The following is a 16,461-nucleotide window of genomic DNA, read 5'->3' on the forward strand; positions in this document are numbered from 1 at the left end:
GGTTGTCGTAAATAATCGATAGCGCTTGAAAAGAGCTTTCAAATGCACATAAACACGACATATTTCAGATATTCCAGTCAAGAAATATGACCTTTAAAGTTTAAACCATTTTCGATGTAATGTGCTAATAAATCGTAGATATCTGCCCGTTTGTTTGTCTACGACCATACCACGATGAACACACCTGTTCTCGTCCGATCACGGAAGTTAAGCATCGTCGGGCCGGGATAGTACTTGAATGGGGGACCGCCTGGGAACTCCCGGTGTCGTAGGCTATTGACTTTTTCACGTTACATTATTTATCATTACGACTGTGACGTATCTTTTTTACGCAATAGCCGCTGAGTTAATCAAGTAAGGGACATGATTAGAAGTTTCTTTCCCCTAAAAAGGGCTACAATCTTGCTGCACAAAATGCGTCACGACGCAAATGAATGGATTAAGAGCGTCAGACAAAGAAAATGGCGATGTAGTTACTTTGCTAATTAACTTTGTCATATGAAAATTAAGTCTGAAAGTACCCTAGATTGCCTTCGTTGGAACTTTTTACCAGAAATCTTAAAGCGCATGGTTGTCGTAAATAATGGATAGCGTTTGAAAAGAGCTTTCAAATGCACATAAACACGACATATTTCGGATAATCCAGTCAAGAAATATGACCTTTAAAGTTTAAACCATTTTTGATGTAATGTGCTAATAAATCGTAGATATCTGCCCGTTTGTTTGTCTACGAATATACCACGATGAACACACCTGTTCTCGTCCGATCACGGAAGTTAAGCATCGTCGGGCCGGGATAGTACTTGGATGGGGGACCGCCTGGGAACTCCCGGTGTCGTAGGCTACTGACTTTTTCACGTTACATGATTAGAAGTTGCTTTTCCTTAAAAAGGGCTACAATCTTGCGGCAATAAATGCACCACGTCGCAAATGAATGGATTAAGAGCGTCAGACAAAGAAAATGGCGATGTAGTTACTTTGCTAATTAACTTTGTCATATGAAAATTAAGTCTGAAAGTACCCTAGATTGCCTTCGTGGGAACTTTTTACCGGAAATCTTAAAGCGCATGGTTGTCGTAAATAATCGATAGCGCTTGAAAGGAGCTTTCAAATGCACATAAACACGACATATTTCGGATAATCCAGTCAAGAAATATGACCTTTAAAGTTTAAACCATTTTCGATGTAATGTGCTAATAAATCGTAGATATCTGCCCGTTTGTTTGTCTACGACCAAATAAAGGCCTTACACGTAAACCACGTGCTTCCACGCTCCCAACCAGGCTACCATTGGTCTAGTGTTTTCAGTCTCAATGTAATATGACGTCCAAAGTCCTTTTCCTTGACGCCATGGCTATAGAACACTGTCAACTACGCGCACAGTCCTTTAAATGCTGTAATATTGCCTTTTGTAGCCAAATAAAGGCCTTACACGTAAACCACGTTCTTCCACGCCCCAAGCAAGGTTACAAATGGTCTAGTGTTCCCAGTCTTAATGGAATATGACGTCTCAAGTCCTTTTCCTTGGCGCTTTAGCGTTAAAACACTTTTAACTCCGTGCACAGCCCTCTAAATGCTGTAACATGGCCTTTTGCAGACTAATAAAGGCTTTAAACGTAAATACTATCGTTCCAACTGCCTGAGCAGGTTACCAAAGGAGTAGTCCTTCCAGTCTCAATGGACTATGACGTCCCAAGTCCTTTTCCTTGGCGCCATGGCTTTAGAACACTTTTAACTCCGTGCACAGCCCTCTAAAGGCTGTAATATGGCCATTTGCAGTTAAATAAAGGCTTTAAACGTAAACACTGTCATTCCAACTGCCTGCGCAGGTTACCATAGGAGTAGTCCTTCCAGTCTCAATGGACTATGACGTCCCAAGTCCTTTTCCTTGGCGCCATGGCTATAGAACACTGTCAACTACGTGCACAGCCCTCTAAAGTCAGTAATATGGCCTTTTGCGGCCTAATAAAGCCTTTACACGAAAATACCGTGATTCCACCATCCTCCGCGGGATACCATTGGTCTAGTCCTTCCAGTCCCAATGGACTACAACGTCCCAAGTCGTTTTCTTTGGCACCTTGGCGTTAGAAGACCGGCAACTACGCGCACAGTCCTCTAAATGCTGTAACATGGCCTTTTACAGACTAATAAAGGTCTTACACGCAAATCAAGTTCTTCCACGCCCCAAGCAAGGTTACCAATGGTCTAGTGTTCCCAGTCTTAATGGAATATAACGTCTCAAGTCCTTTTCCTTGGCGCTTTAGCGTTAAAACACTTTTTACTACGTGCACAGACCTCTAAATGCTGTAATATGGCCATTTGCAGCCTAATAAAGATGTTATACGTAAATCACGTTCTTCCACGTCCCCAGCAAGGCTACCAATGGTCTAGTGTTCCCAGTCTTAATGGAATAAGACGTCCAAAGTGCTTGTCTTTGACGCCATGGCTATAGAACACTGTCAACTACGCGCACAGTTCTTTAAATGCTGTAATATTGCCTTTTGTAGCCAAATAAAGGCTTTACACGGAAATAACGTGGTTCCACCACCCTTCGCAGGATACCATTAGTCTAGTCCTTCCAGTCTCAATGGACTATGACGTGCCAAGTCATTTTCCTTTGCGCCATGGCTTTAGCACACTGTTAATTTCGTGCACGGCCCTCTAAAGGCTGTAATATGGCCATTTGTAGCCAAATAAAGGCCTTACACGTAAACCACGTGCTTCCACGCTCCCAACCAGGCTACCATTGGTCTAGTGTTTCCAGTCTCAATGTAATATGACGTCCAAAGTCCTTTTCCTTGACGCCATGGCTATAGAACACTGTCAACTACGCGCACAGTCCTTTAAATGCTGTAATATTGCCTTTTGTAGCCAAATAAAGGCTTTACACGGAAATAACGTGGTTCCACCACCCTTCGCGGGATACCATTAGTCTAGTCCTTCCAGTCTCAATGGACTATGACGTCCCAAGTCCTTTTCCTTGGCGCCATGGCTATAGAACACTGTTAACTACGTGCACAGCCCTCTAAAGGCAGTAATATGGCCATTTGCAGCCTAATAAAGGCCTTACACGTAAATCACGTTCTTCCACGTCCCCAGCAAGGCTTCCAATGGTCTAGTGTTCCCAGTCTTAATGGAATAAGACGTCCAAAGTCCTTTCCTTGACGCCATGGCTATAGAACACTGTCAACTACGTGCACAGCCCTCTAAAGTCAGTAATATGGCCTTTTGCGGCCTAATAAAGCCTTTACACGAAAATACCGTGATTCCACCACCCTCCGCGGGATATCATTAGTCTAGTCCTTCCAGTCCCAATGGACTTCAACGTCCCAAGTCGTTTTCTTTGGCACCTTGGCGTTAGAAGACCGGCAACTACGCGCACAGTCCTCTAAATGCTGTAACATGGCCTTTTACAGACTAATAAAGGTCTTACACGCAAATCACGTTCTTCCACGCCCCAAGCAAGGTTACCAATGGTCTAGTGTTCCCAGTCTTAATGGAATATGACGTCTCAAGTCCTTTTCCTTGGCGCTTTAGCGTTAAAACACTTTTAACTCCGTGCACAGCCCTCTAAATGCTGTAACATGGCCTTTTGCAGACTAATAAAGGCTTTAAACGTAAATACTATCGTTCCAACTGCCTGCGCAGGTTACCATAGGAGTAGTCCTTCCAGTCTCAATGGACTATGACGTCCCAAGTCCTTTTCCTTGGCGCCATGGCTATAGAACACTGTTAACTACGTGCACAGCCCTCTAACGGCAGTAATATGGCCATTTGCAGCCTAATAAAGGTGTTATACGTAAATCACGTTCTTCCACGTACCCAGCAAGGCTACCAATGGTCTAGTGTTCCCAGTCTTAATGGAATAAGACGTCCAAAGTCCTTGTCTTTGACGCCATGGCTATAGAACACTGTCAACTACGCGCACAGTCCTTTAAATGCTGTAATATTGCATTTTGTAGCCAAATAAAGGCCTTACACGTAAACCACGTGCTTCCACGCTCCCAACCAGGCTACCATTGGTGTAGTCCTTCCAGTCTCAATGGACTATGACGTCCCAAGTCGTTTTCTTTGTCGCTGTGACGTTTAAAAACCCGCAAGTACGCGCACAGTCCTCTAAATTCTATAGTATGGCTTTTGTAAGTCTAAAAAAGGTCTTACGCGTAAATCACGTGCAAACCAGGCTACCAATGGTGTACCTTTCCGACTATCATTGAACTACGACGTCCCAATTCCTTTTCCTTGGCGCTTTAGCGTTAAAACACATTTAACTACGTGCACGGCCCTTTGAACGCTGTAATATTGCCATTTGCAGCCTATTAAAGGCCTTATACGTAAAAACTGTCGCTCCGCCTGCCTGCGCAAGTTACCATTGGTCTAATGTTTTCAGTCTCAATGTAATATGACGTCCCAAGTAATTTTCCTTGGCGCCATGGCTTTAGAACACTTTTAACTCCGTGCACAGCCCTCTAAAGGCTGTAATATGGCCATTTGCAGTTAAATAAAGGCTTTAAACGTAAACACTGTCGTTCCAACTGCCTGCGCAGGTTTCCATAGGAGTAGTCCTTCCAGTCTCATTGGACTATGACGTCCCAAGTCCTTTTCCTTGGCGCCATGGCTATAGAACACTGTTAACTACGTGCACAGCCCTCTAAGGGCAGTAATATGGCCATTTGCAGCCTAATAAAGGCCTTACACGTAAATCACGTTTTTCCACGTCCCCAGCAAGGCTACCATTAGTCTAGTCCTTCCAGTCTCAATGGACTATGACGTGCCAAGTCATTTTCCTTGGCGCCATGGCTTTACCACACTGTTAACTCCGTGCACGGCCCTCTAAAGGCTGTAATATGGCCATTTGCAGCCTATTAAAGGCCTTCCACGCCCCAAGCAAGGTTACCAATGGTCTAGTGTTCCCATTCTTAATGGAATATGACGTCTCAAGTCCTTTTCCTTGGCGCTTTAGCGTTAAAACACTTTTTACTACGTGCACAGACCTCTAAATGCTGTAATATTGCCTTTTGCAGCCAAATAAAGGCTTAACACGTAAATAACGTGGTTCCACCACCATTCGCGGGATACCATTAGTCTAGTCCTTCCAGTCTCAATAGACTATGACGTCCCAAGTCCTTTTCCTTGGCGCCATGGCTTTAGAACACTTTTAACTCCGTGCACAGCCCTCTAAAGGCTGTAATATGGCCATTTGCAGTTAAATAAAGGCTTTAAACGTAAACACTGTCGTTCCAACTGCCTGCGCAGGTTACCATAGGAGTAGTCCTTCCAGTCTCAATGGACTATGACGTTCCAAGTCCTTTTCCTTGGCGCCATGGCTATAGAACACTGTTAACTACGTGCACAGCCCTCTAAAGGCAGTAATATAGCCATTTGCAGCCTAATACAGGCCTTACACGTAAATCACGTTCTTCCACGTCCCCAGCAAGGCTACCAATGGTCTAGTGTTCCCAGTCTTAATGGAATAAGACGTCCAAAGTCCTTTCCTTGACGCCATGGCTATAGAACACTGTCAACTACGTGCACAGCCCTCTAAAGTTAGTAATATGGCCTTTTGCGGCCTAATAAAGCCTTTACACGAAAATACCGTGATTCCACCACCCTCCGCGGGATATCATTGGTCTAGTCCTTCCAGTCCCAATGGACTTCAACGTCCCAAGTCGTTTTCTTTGGCACCTTGGCGTTAGAAGACCGGCAACTACGCGCACAGTCCTCTAAATGCTGTAACATGGCCTTTTACAGACTAATAAAGGTCTTACACGCAAATCACGTTCTTCCACGCCCCAAGCAAGGTTACCAATGGTCTAGTGTTCCCAGTCTTAATGGAATATGACGTCTCAAGTCCTTTTCTTTGGCGCTTTAGCGTTAAAACACTTTTAACTCCGTGCACAGCCCTCTAAATGCTGTAACATGGCCTTTTGCAGACTAATAAAGGCTTTAAACGTAAATACTATCGTTCCAACTGCCTGCGCAGGTTACCATAGGAGTAGTCCTTCCAGTCTCAATGGACTATGACGTCCCAAGTCCTTTTCCTTTGCGCCATGGCTATAGAACACTGTTAACTACGTGCACAGCCCTCTAAAGGCAGTAATATGGCCATTTGCAGCCTAATAAAGGTGTTATACGTAAATCACGTTCTTCCACGTACCCAGCAAGGCTACCAATGGTCTAGTGTTCCCAGTCTTAATGGAATAAGACGTGCAAAGTCCTTGTCTTTGACGCCATGGCTATAGAACACTGTCAACTACGCGCACAGTCCTTTAAATGCTGTAATATTGCCTTTTGTAGCCAAATAAAGGCCTTACACGTAAACCACGTGCTTCCACGCTCCCAACCAGGCTACCATTGGTCTAGTGTTTTCAGTCTCAATGTAATATGACGTCCCAAGTCATTTTCCTTGGCGCCATGGCTTTAGAACACTTTTAACTCCGTGCACAGCCCTCTGAAGGCTGTAATATGGCCATTTGCAGTTAAATAAAGGCTTTAAACGTAAACACTGTCGTTCCAACTGCCTGCGCAGGTTACCATAGGAGTAGTCCTTCCAGTCTCAATGGACTATGACGTCCCAAGTCCTTTTCCTTGGCGCCATGGCTATAGAACACTGTTAACTACGTGCACAGCCCTCTAAAGGCAGTATTATGGCCATTTGCAGCCTAATAAAGGCCTTACACGTAAATCACGTTCTTCCACGTCCCAGCACGGCTACCAATGGTCTAGTGTTCCCAGTCTTAATGGAATAAGACGTCCAAAGTCCTTTTCCTTGACGCCATGGCTATAGAACACTGTCAACTACGTGCACAGCCCTCTAAAGGCTGTAATATTGCCTTTTGTAGCCAAATAAAGGCTTTACACGGAAATAACGTTGTTCCACCACCTTTCGCGGGATACCATTAGTCTAGTCCTTCCAGTCTCAATGGACTATGACGTGCCAAGTCATTTTCCTTGGCGCCATGGCTTTAGCACACTGTTAATTCCGTGCACGGCCCTCTAAAGGCTGTAATATGGCCATTTGCAGCCTATTAAAGGCCTTATACGTAAATACTGTCGCTCAACCTGCTTGCGCAAGTTACCATTGGTGTAGTCCTTCCAGTCTCAATGGACTATGACGTCCCAAGTCGTTTTCTTTGTCGCTGTGACGTTTAAAAACCCGCAAGTACGCGCACAGTCCTCTAAATGCTATATGATGGCTTTTGTAAGTCTAAAAAAGGCCTTACGCGTAAATCACGTGCTTCCACTTTGCAAACCAGGCTACCAATGGTGTACCTTTCCGACTATCATTGAACTACGACGTCCCAATTCCTTTTCCTTGACGCTTTAGCGTTAAAACACATTTAACTACGTGCACGGCCCTTTGAACGCTGTAATATTGCCATTTGCAGCCTATTAAAGGCCTTATACGTAAATACTGTCGCTCCACCTGCCTGCGCAAGTTACCATTGGTCTAGTGTTTTCAGTCTCAATGTAATATGACGTCCCAAGTCATTTTCCTTGGCGCCATGGCTTTAGAACACTTTTAACTCCGTGCACAGCCCTCTAAAGGCTGTAATATGGCCATTTGCAGTTAAATAAAGGCTTTAAACGTAAACACTGTCGTTCCAACTGCCTGCGCAGGTTTCCATAGGAGTAGTCCTTCCAGTCTCATTGGACTATGACGTCCCAAGTCCTTTTCCTTGGCGCCATGGCTATAGAACACTGTTAACTACGTGCACAGCCCTCTAAAGGCAGTAATATGGCCATTTGCGGCCTAATAAAGCCTTTACACGAAAATACCGTGATTCCACTACCCTCCGCGGGATACCATTGGTCTAGTCCTTCCAGTCCCAATGGACTACAACGTCCCAAGTCGTTTTCTTTGGCACCTTGGCGTTAGAAGACCGGCAACTACGCGCACAGTCCTCGAAATGCTGTAACATTACCTTTTACAGACTAATAAAGGTCTTACACGCAAATCACGTTCTTCCACGCCCCAAGCAAGGTTACCAATGGTCTAGTGTTCCCATTCTTAATGGAATATGACGTCTCAAGTCCTTTTCCTTGGCGCTTTAGCGTTAAAACACTTTTTACTACGTGCACAGACCTCTAAATGCTGTAATATTGCCTTTTGCAGCCAAATAAAGGCTTAACACGTAAATAACGTGGTTCCACCACCCTTCGCGGGATACCATTAGTCTAGTCCTTCCAGTCTCAATAGACTATGACGTCCCAAGTCCTTTTCCTTGGCGCCATGGCTTTAGAACACTTTTAACTCCGTGCACAGCCCTCTAAAGGCTGTAATATGGCCATTTGCAGCCTAATAAAGGTGTTATACGTAAATAGCGTCGTTCCACCTGCCTGCGTAGGTTACCATAGGACTAGTCCTTCCAGTCTCAATGGACTATGATGTCCCAAGTCCTTTTCCTTGGCGCCATGGCTTTAGAACAATGTTAACTCCGTGCACAGCCCTCTAAATGCTGTAACATGGCCTTTTGCAGACTAATAAAGGCTTTAAACGTAAATACTGTCGTTCCAACTGCCTGCGCAGGTTACCATAGGAGTAGTCCTTCCAGTCTCAATGGACTATAACGTCTCAAGTCCTTTTCCTTGGCGCCATGGCTATAGAACACTGTTAACTACGTGCACAGCCCTTTAAAGGCAGTAATATGGCCATTTGGAGCCTAATAAAGGCCTTACACGTAAATCACGTTCTTCCACGTCCCCAGCAAGGCTACCAATGGTCTAGTGTTCCCAGTCTTAATGGAATAAGACGTCGAAAGTCCTTTTCTTTGACGCCATGGCTATAGAACACTGTCAACTACGCGCACAGTCCTTTTAATGCTGTAATATTGCCTTTTGTAGCCAAATAAAGGCTTTACACGGAAATAACGTGGTTCCACCACCCTTCGCGGGATACCATTAGTCCAGTCCTTCCAGTCGCAATGGACTATGACGTGCCAAGTCATTTTCCTTGGCGCCATCGCTTTAGCACACTGTTAATTTCGTGCACGGCCCTCTAAAGGCTGTAATATAGCCATTTGCAGCCTAATAAAGGTGTTATACGTAAATCACGTTCTTCCACGTCCCCAGCAAGGCTACCAATGGTCTAGTGTTCCCAGTCTTAATGGAATAAGACGTCCAAAGTCCTTTTCCTTGACGCCATGGCTATGGAACACTGTCAACTACGCGCACAGTTCTTTAAATGCTGTAATATTGCCTTTTGTAGCCAAATAAAGGCTTTACACGGAAATAACGTGGTTCCACCACCCTTCGCGGGATACCATTAGTCTAGTCCTTCCAGTCTCAATGGACTATGACGTGCCAAGTCATTTTCCTTGGCGCCATGGCTTTAGCACACTGTTAATTTCGTGCACGGCCCTCTAAAGGCTGTAATATGGCCATTTGTAGCCAAATAAAGGCCTTACACGTAAACCACGTGCTTCCACGCTCCCAACCAGGCTACCATTGGTCTAGTGTTTTCAGTCTCAATGTAATATGACGTCCAAAGTCCTTTTCCTTGACGCCATGGCTATAGAACACTGTCAACTACGCGCACAGTCCTTTAAATGCTGTTATATTGCCTTTTGTAGCCAAATAAAGGCTTTACACGGAAATAACGTGGTTCCACCACCCTTCGCGGGATACCATTAGTCTAGTCCTTCCAGTCTCAATGGACTATGACGTCCCAAGTCCTTTTCCTTGGCGCCATGGCTATAGAACACTGTTAACTACGTGCACGGCCCTCTAAAGGCTGTAATATGGCCATTTGCAGCCTATTAAAGGCCTTACACGTAAATCACGTTTTTCCACGTCCCCAGCAAGGCTACCAATGGTCTAGTGTTCGCAGTCTTAATGGAATAGGACGTCCAAAGTCCTTTTCCTTGACGCCATGGCTATAGAACACTGTCAACTACGCGCACAGTCCTTTAAATGCTGTAATATTGCCTTTTGTAGCCAAATAAAGGCCTTACACGTAAACCACGTTCTTCCACGCCCCAAGCAAGGTTACAAATGGTCTAGTGTTCCCAGTCTAATGGAATATGACGTCTCAAGTCCTTTTCCTTGGCGCTTTAGCGTTAAAACACTTTTAACTCCTTGCACAGCCCTCTAAATGCTGTAACATGGCCTTTTGCAGACTAATAAAGGCTTTAAACGTAAATACTATCGTTCCAACTGCCTGCGCAGGTTACCAAAGGAGTAGTCCTTCCAATCTCAATGGACTATGACGTCCCAAGTCCTTTTCCTTGGCGCCATGGCTATAGAACACTGTTAACTACGTGCACAGCCCTCTAAAGGCAGTAATATGGCCATTTGCAGCCTAATAAAGGCCTTACACGAAAATCACGTTCTTCCACGTCCCAGCGCGGCTACCATTAGTCTAGTCCTTCCAGTCTCAATGGACTATGACGTGCCAAGTCATTTTCCTTGGCGCCATGGCTTTAGCACACTGTTAACTCCGTGCACGGCCCTCTAAAGGCTGTAATATGGCCATTTGCAGCCTATTAAAGGCCTTATACGTAAATACTGTCGCTCCACCTGCCTGCGCAAGTTACCATTGGTGTAGTCCTTCCAGTCTCAATGGACTATGACGTCCCAAGTCTCTAAATTCTATAGTATGGCTTTTGTAAGTCTAAAAAAGGCCTTACGCGTAAATCACGTGCTTCCACTCTTCAAACCAGGCTACCAATGGTGTACCTTTCCGACTATCATTGAACTACGACGTCCCAATTCCTTTTCCTTGGCGCTTTAGCGTTAAAACACATTTAACTACGTGCACGGCCCTTTGAACGCTGTAATATTGCCATTTGCAGCCTATTAAAGGCCTTATACGTAAATACTGTCGCTCCACCTGCCTGCGCAAGTTACCATTGGTCTAGTGTTTTCAGTCTCAATGTAATATGACGTCCCAAGTCATTTTCCTTGGCGCCATGGCTTTAGAACACTTTTAACTCCGTGCACAGCCCTCTAAAGGCTGTAATATGGCCATTTGCAGTTAAATAAAGGCTTTAAACGTAAACACTGTCGTTCCAACTGCCTGCGCAGGTTACCATAGGAGTAGTCCTTCCAGTCTCAATGGACTATGACGTCCCAAGTCCTTTTCCTTGGCGCCATGGCTATAGAACACTGTCAACTACGTGCACAGCCCTCTAAAGTCAGTAATATGGCCTTTTGCGGCCTAATAAAGCCTTTACACGAAAATACCGTGATTCCACCATCCTCCGCGGGATACCATTGGTCTAGTCCTTCCAGTCCCAATGGACTACAACGTCCCAAGTCGTTTTCTTTGGCACCTTGGCGTTATAAGACCGGCAACTACGCGCACAGTCCTCTAAATGCTGTAACATGGCCTTTTACAGACTAATAAAGGTCTTACACGCAAATCACGTTCTTCCACGCCCCAAGCAAGGTTACCAATGGTCTAGTGTTCCCAGTCTTAATGGAATATAACGTCTCAAGTCCTTTTCCTTGGCGCTTTAGCGTTAAAACACTTTTTACTACGTGCACAGACCTCTAAATGCTGTAATATGGCCATTTGCAGCCTAATAAAGGTGTTATACGTAAATCACGTTCTTCCACGTCCCCAGCAAGGCTACCAATGGTCTAGTGTTCCCAGTCTTAATGGAATAAGACGTCCAAAGTCCTTGTCTTTGACGCCATGGCTATAGAACACTGTCAACTACGCGCACAGTTCTTTAAATGCTGTAATATTGCCTTTTGTAGCCAAATAAAGGCTTTACACGGAAATAACGTGGTTCCACCACCCTTCGCGGGATACCATTAGTCTAGTCCTTCCAGTCTCAATGGACTATGACGTGCCAAGTCATTTTCCTTGGCGCCATGGCTTTAGCACACTGTTAATTTCGTGCACGGCCCTCTAAAGGCTGTAATATGGCCATTTGTAGCCAAATAAAGGCCTTACACGTAAACCACGTGCTTCCACGCTCCCAACCAGGCTACCATTGGTCTAGTGTTTTCAGTCTCAATGTAATATGACGTCCAAAGTCCTTTTCCTTGACGCCATGGCTATAGAACACTGTCAACTACGCGCACAGTCCTTTAAATGCTGTAATATTGCCTTTTGTAGCCAAATAAAGGCTTTACACGGAAATAACGTGGTTCCACCACCCTTCGCGGGATACCATTAGTCTAGTCCTTCCAGTCTCAATGGACTATGACGTCCCAAGTCCTTTTCCTTGGCGCCATGGCTATAGAACACTGTTAACTACGTGCACAGCCCTCTAAAGGCAGTAATATGGCCATTTGCAGCCTAATAAAGGCCTTACACGTAAATCACGTTCTTCCACGTCCCCAGCAAGGCTACCAATGGTCTAGTGTTCCCAGTCTTAATGGAATAGGACGTCCAAAGTCCTTTCCTTGACGCCATGGCTATAGAACACTGTCAACTACGTGCACAGCCCTCTAAAGTCAGTAATATGGCCTTTTGCAGCCTAATAAAGCCTTTACACGAAAATACCGTGATTCCACCACCCTCCGCGGGATATCATTGGTCTAGTCCTTCCAGTCCCAATAGACTTCAACGTCCCAAGTCGTTTTCTTTGGCACCTTGGCGTTAGAAGACCGGCAACTACGCGCACAGTCCTCTAAATGCTGTAACATGGCCTTTTACAGACTAATAAAGGTCTTACACGCAAATCACGTTCTTCCACGCCCCAAGCAAGGTTACCAATGGTCTAGTGTTCCCAGTCTTAATGGAATATGACGTCTCAAGTCCTTTTCCTTGGCGCTTTAGCGTTAAAACACTTTTAACTCCGTGCACGGCCCTCTAAAGGCTGTAATATGGCCATTTGTAGCCAAATAAAGGCCTTACACGTAAACCACGTGCTTCCACGCTCCCAACCAGGCTACCATTGGTCTAGTGTTTTCAGTCTCAATGTAATATGACGTCCAAAGTCCTTTTCCTTGACGCCATGGCTATAGAACACTGTCAACTACGCGCACAGTCCTTTAAATGCTGTAATATTGCCTTTTGTAGCCAAATAAAGGCTTTACACGGAAATAACGTGGTTCCACCACCCTTCGCGGGATACCATTAGTCTAGTCCTTCCAGTCTCAATGGACTATGACGTCCCAAGTCCTTTTCCTTAGCGCCATGGCTATAGAACACTGTTAACTACGTGCACAGCCCTCTAAAGGCAGTAATATGGCCATTTGCAGCCTAATAAAGGTGTTATACGTAAATCACGTTCTTCCACGTACCCAGCAAGGCTACCAATGGTCTAGTGTTCCCAGTCTTAATGAAATAAGACGTCCAAAGTCCTTGTCTTTGACGCCATGGCTATAGAACACTGTCAACTAAGCGCACAGTCCTTTAAATGCTGTAATATTGCCTTTTGTAGCCAAATAAAGGCCTTACACGTAAACCACGTGCTTCCACGCTCCCAACCAGGCTATCATTGGTGTAGTCCTTCCAGTCTCAATGGACTATGACGTCCCAAGTCGTTTTCTTTGTCGCTGTGACGTTTAAAAACCAGCAAGTACGCGCACAGTCCTCTAAATTCTATAGTATGGCTTTTGTAAGTCTAAAAAAGGCCTTACGCGTAAATCACGTGCAAACCAGGCTACCAATGGTGTATAGAAGACTGTCAAATTTGCTAAATAACTTTGTCATATGAAAATTAAGTCTGAAAGTACCTTAGATTGCCTTCGTTGGAACTTTTTACCGGAAATCTTAAAGCGCATGGTTGTCGTAAATAATCGATAGCGCTTGAAAAGAGCTTTCAAATGCACATAAACACGACATATTTCGGATAATCCAGTCAAGAAATATGACCTTTAAAGTTTAAACCATTTTCGATGTAATGTGCTAATAAATCGTAGATATCTGCCCGTTTGTTTGTCTACGACCATACCACGATGAACACACTTGTTCTCGTTCGATCACGGAAGTTAAGCATCATCGGGCCGGGATAGTACTTGGATGGGGGACCGCCTGGGAACTCCCGGTGTCGTAGGCTATTGACTTTTTCACGTTACATTATTTATCATTACGACTGTGACGTATCTTTTTTACGCAATAGCCGCTGAGTTAATCAAGTAAGGGACATGATTAGAAGTTTCTTTCCCCTAAAAAGGGCTACAATCTTGCTGCACAAAATGCGTCACGACGCAAATGAATGGATTAAGAGCGTCAGACAAAGAAAATGGCGATGTAGTTACTTTGCTAATTAACTTTGTCATATGAAAATTAAGTCTGAAAGTACCCTAGATTGCCTTCGTTAGAACTTTTTACCAGAAATCTTAAAGCGCATGGTTGTCGTAAATAATGGATAGCGTTTGAAAAGAGCTTTCAAATGCACATAAACACGACATATTTCGGATAATCCAGTCAAGAAATATGACCTTTAAAGTTTAAACCATTTTCGATGTAATGTGCTAATAAATCGTAGATATCTGCCCGTTTGTTTGTCTACGACCATACCACGATGAACACACCTGTTCTCGTCCGATCACGGAAGTTAAGCATCGTCGGGCCGGGATAGTACTTGGATGGGGGACCGCCTGGGAACTCCCGGTGTCGTAGGCTATTGACTTTTTCACGTTACATTATTTATCATTACGACTGTGACGTATCTTTTTTACGCAATAGCCGCCGAGTAAATCAAGTAAGAGACATGATTAGAAGTTGCTTTTCCTTAAAAAGGGCTACAATCTTGCGGCAATAAATGCACCACGTCGCAAATGAATGGATTAAGAGCGTCAGACAAAGAAAATGGCGATGTAGTTACTTTGCTAATTAACTTTGTCATATGAAAATTAAGTCTGAAAGTACCCTAGATTGCCTTCGTTGGAACTTTTTACCGGAAATCTTAAAGCGCATGGTTGTCGTAAATAATGGATAGCGCTTGAAAAGAGCTTTCAAATGCACATAAACACGACATATTTCGGATAATCCAGTCAAGAAATATGACCTTTAAAATTTAAACCATTTTCGATGTAATGTGCTAATAATTCGTAGATATCTGCCCGTTTGTTTGTCTACGACCATACCACGATGAACACACCTGTTCTCGTACGATCACGGAAGTTAAGCATCGTCGGGCCGGGATAGTACTTGGATGGGGGACCGCCTGGGAACTCCCGGTGTCGTAGGCTATTGACTTTTTCACGTTACATTATTTATCATTACGACTGTGACGTATCTTTTTGACGCAATAGCCGCTGAGTAAATCAAGTAAGGGACTTGATTAGAAGTTTCTTTCCCTTCAAAACGGCTACGATCTGGCTGCAATAAATGCTCCACGTCGCAAATGAATGGATTACGAGCGTCAGACAAAGAAAATGGAGATGTAGTTAATTTGCTAAATAACTTTGTCATATGAAAATTTAGTCTGAAAGTACCTTAGATTGCCTTCGTTGGAACTTTTTACCGGAAATCTTAAAGCGCATGGTTGTCGTAAATAATCGATAGCGCTTGAAAAGAGCTTTCAAATGCACATAAACACGACATATTTCGGATAATCCAGTCAAGAAATATGACCTTTAAAGTTTAAACCATTTTCGATGTAATGTGCTAATAAATCGTAGATATCTGCCCGTTTGTTTGTCTACGACCATACCACGATGAACACACCTGTTCTCGTCCGATCACGGAAGTTAACCATCGTCGGGCCGGGATAGTACTTGGATGGGGGACCGCCTGGGAACTCCCGGTGTCGTAGGCTATTGACTTTTTCACGTTACATTATTTATCATTACGACTGTGACGTATCTTTTTTACGCAATAGCCGCTGAGTTAATCAAGTAAGGGACATGATTAGAAGTTTCTTTCCCCTAAAAAGGGCTACAATCTTGCTGCACAAAATGCGTCACGACGCAAATGCATGGATTAAGAGCGTCAGACAAAGAAAATGGCGATGTAGTTACTTTGCTAATTAACTTTGTCATATGAAAATTAAGTCTGAAAGTACCCTAGATTGCCTTCGTTGGAACTTTTTACCAGAAATCTTAAAGCGCATGGTTGTCGTAAATAATGGATAGCGCTTGAAAAGAGCTTTCAAATGCACATAAACACGACATATTTCGGATAATCCAGTCAAGAAATATGACCTTTAAAGTTTAAACCATTTTCGATGTAATGTGCTAATAAATCGTAGATATCTGCCCGTTTGTTTGTCTACGACCATACCACGATGAACACACCTGTTCTCGTCCGATCACGGAAGTTAAGCATCGTCGGGCCGGGATAGTACTTGGATGGGGGACCGCCTGGGAACTCCCGGTGTCGTAGGCTATTGACTTTTTCACGTTACATTATTTATCATTACGACTGTGACGTATCTTTTTTACGCAATAGCCGCTGAGTTAATCAAGTAAGGGACATGATTAGAAGTTTCTTTCCCCTAAAAAGGGCTACAATCTTGCTGCACAAAATGCGTCACGACGCAAATGCATGGATTAAGAGCGTCAGACAAAGAAAATGGCGATGTAGTTTCTTTGCTAATTAACTTTGTCATATGA

At 44.1% G+C, this 16,461-nt stretch overlaps 7 non-coding genes across 7 annotated transcripts; all 7 read left to right on the forward strand.

Moving 5' to 3' along the window:
• Positions 1–156: 156 nt before the first annotated feature.
• On the forward strand, positions 157–275 carry LOC130615647 (5S ribosomal RNA). Its single transcript, XR_008976734.1, has one exon. It is a non-coding gene; the product is annotated as a 5S ribosomal RNA (ribosomal RNA).
• Positions 276–725: 450 nt separating this feature from the next.
• LOC130616902 (5S ribosomal RNA) lies at positions 726–844 on the forward strand. Its single transcript, XR_008977982.1, has one exon. It is a non-coding gene; the product is annotated as a 5S ribosomal RNA (ribosomal RNA).
• A 12,995-nt stretch (positions 845–13,839) lies between these two features.
• Positions 13,840–13,958, forward strand: LOC130617177 (5S ribosomal RNA). The gene has a single exon (XR_008978254.1). It is a non-coding gene; the product is annotated as a 5S ribosomal RNA (ribosomal RNA).
• Positions 13,959–14,408: 450 nt separating this feature from the next.
• LOC130614996 (5S ribosomal RNA) lies at positions 14,409–14,527 on the forward strand. The gene has a single exon (XR_008976086.1). It is a non-coding gene; the product is annotated as a 5S ribosomal RNA (ribosomal RNA).
• Positions 14,528–14,977: 450 nt separating this feature from the next.
• LOC130615829 (5S ribosomal RNA) lies at positions 14,978–15,096 on the forward strand. The gene has a single exon (XR_008976916.1). It is a non-coding gene; the product is annotated as a 5S ribosomal RNA (ribosomal RNA).
• Positions 15,097–15,546: 450 nt separating this feature from the next.
• LOC130616094 (5S ribosomal RNA) lies at positions 15,547–15,665 on the forward strand. Its single transcript, XR_008977178.1, has one exon. It is a non-coding gene; the product is annotated as a 5S ribosomal RNA (ribosomal RNA).
• A 450-nt stretch (positions 15,666–16,115) lies between these two features.
• LOC130614997 (5S ribosomal RNA) lies at positions 16,116–16,234 on the forward strand. Its single transcript, XR_008976087.1, has one exon. It is a non-coding gene; the product is annotated as a 5S ribosomal RNA (ribosomal RNA).
• Positions 16,235–16,461: the final 227 nt, after the last annotated feature.

This window comes from Hydractinia symbiolongicarpus, chromosome 11, assembly GCF_029227915.1.
Source record: "Hydractinia symbiolongicarpus strain clone_291-10 chromosome 11, HSymV2.1, whole genome shotgun sequence".
In the NCBI taxonomy this organism is placed as follows: Eukaryota; Metazoa; Cnidaria; class Hydrozoa; order Anthoathecata; family Hydractiniidae; genus Hydractinia; species Hydractinia symbiolongicarpus.